Genomic DNA, 2,500 nt, shown 5'->3' on the forward strand with positions numbered 1-2,500 from the left:
TCGGGTTCGAGAGAGGCGCAATCGCCCGGAGTTAGGCGAGTAGACGCTTTCGGTGCGACCACCCGTGCTCCCAACTGAGCTTGCCGCTGCCGACAGAGGCCCGGGAGCGTGCTGTCGTGGCATTGCCGGCGGGAGACAACACGCGCCACCTACGGTGACCGGCAGCTCCAACGCCAGCGCCACAGAAGGACAAAAGCCCCACTTGGGTGCCGAAGCGAACTCTCCCAGCACAGCGCACGCGCCAACACATCCGCACAGCTGCGATACAAACCACCAGCGAGAACCGCTGGGGCGACCGAGCAGCAGACGGCGTCGCGGCGCCGAGCGCCGGGCGGCGGCGCATCCTCAACGCACACAGTCCTCAATCGGACCAGCACACTGAAGATGTCCACCGCGCTTCGCACCGGGCCCGCGAGGACCTACTTTGGCCGCACGGCGCCGCGCGCAGGGTGCGCCGGCGCGCAGCTGCGACGCCTGCCGCGTCCGTCGGCCGGCGCGCCTGCCACTGGCCGCCCCCACCAGCCGGCTGTAGCGCGTGCGCCCACGCACCGCGCGGCCAGCACGCCGGGAGGCGCCCCCTCACCGGCCGGGGACGGTCCCACCCAGCCACCGCCGCGTATCGCTTCACACCCAGATGCCGTTCAGTTTCGTCGGCATGGTGGGTATCGCTGGAACAACCGGTTAGTACCTCAACCTATCGTCGCCATCACCGATTCACCCCTAGCGAGAACAACCGCACCACAACAGGTTACCATTTGTTCATTTGCGTAACTTCACCAGAAAACGCAGGCGTCCATCGCCATTTGCAACTTCAACGATTATTGCATGCCTGTGTCAGGTGTCACGCCACACTACGTCTGCCCACATACACGCAACAAAATGTGCACGCCTAGACAATACGTGGAAGGTGGCCCCCGTACGTATGCGATGTCCATTGCTCGAACGACTGTCAACCGGCCTCTGTAGCATGTCGCAGATATGGAACGCGGTGCACCATGCCATCACGGTGTGTGAGGAGAGACGACTAGGTCCGAATACATCAACAGACAGCTCATGCTGATCGCCATCCACGGCGTCCGTTCCTCCCACACGTCTCTATGGCGTACCACACTGCAATCCAGCTCTCATAGGGAGACGACACGTAGCTGCGTGCACAATATTTGCACTGTATGGTCCGCCGTTTTTGGGCGCAGTCGTTGTGCGGTCACACATGTGCCACGATGTATCATTCAGTACATAAGGACGAATGTGCAGTACAGATTGTGGTTCACGCGTACGACATCAGCGGACAGTTGACACAGGCCGCACCACAACGTAGCCTGAGTACGTCGCATGCGAAGGGCATTGAACATGCAAACTTCTCACCAACCAGCTTGCGAAGGCAGGGGGCAAGGTGGGGACGTGGGGAGGGGCGGCATGTACGTCCTGCTGCCATCCACATTACAGTGTACAGCAGGAGCATGTGGAAAGTGAGCAAGACTTGCAAGGTGTTTAACATGAAGCGATACACAGGGGTGCGGGCAGTGCGAGTAGCGAACTATATTGCGAGGGTTGCGGGTGGGCAACACTACAGTAATTGAACGAGTCGTATAACAATTACAGAGCAGGTTTAGGCGACAACGTGGGTTACGTTAAGGCGACAACATGGGTTAGGTTAAGGCACAACATGGGTTAGGTTAAGGCACAACATGGGTTAGGTTAAGGCACAACATGGGTTAGGTTAAGGCACAACATGGGTTAGGTTAAGGCACAACATGGGTTAGGTTAAGGCACAACATGGGTTAGGTTAAGGCACAACATGGGTTAGGTTAAGGCACAACATGGGTTAGGTTGAGGCACAACATGGGTTAGGTTAAGGCACAACATGGGTTAGGTTGAGGCACAACATGGGTTAGGTTGAGGCACAACATGGGTTAGGTTGAGGCACAACATGGGTTAGGTTGAGGCACAACATGGGTTAGGTTAAGGTACAACATGGGTTAGGTTAAGGTACAACATGGGTTAGGTTAAGGTACAACATGGGTTAGGTTAAGGTACAACATGGGTTAGGTTAAGGTACAACATGGGTTAGGTTAAGGTACAACATAGGTTAGGTTAAGGTACAACATAGGTTAGGTTAAGGTACAACATAGGTTAGGTTAAGGTACAACATAGGTTAGGTTAAGGTACAACATAGGTTAGGTTAAGGTACAACATAGGTTAGGTTAGGTTAGGTTAGGTTACACGTTGTTGTACGGAAAGGTGTAGGGGGGGGGGGGGGCGGGGGCGGCAGGTTCGTTGATAGTGATTATAGTAAGTGAATGCTTGTGACATGATCAGATTTGTCACGTCAGGATGCACCTTTGGCTTATTAGAGGCGGCGCTCCAATTCTATGCTTGTGTGAGACCTGTGTCTTTGACTCATGTCATTGTTTGTGCGCTGTGACAGGAGGTACTATTGTGATGTTGGGTGCACCGTTGTATAGGACATGTGTGGGTGTTGGTGCCTGGTCTGCGCAAT

The sequence above is a fragment of the Schistocerca piceifrons genome, unplaced genomic scaffold (assembly GCF_021461385.2).
Source record: "Schistocerca piceifrons isolate TAMUIC-IGC-003096 unplaced genomic scaffold, iqSchPice1.1 HiC_scaffold_1401, whole genome shotgun sequence".
NCBI classification, from domain to species: Eukaryota; Metazoa; Arthropoda; class Insecta; order Orthoptera; family Acrididae; genus Schistocerca; species Schistocerca piceifrons.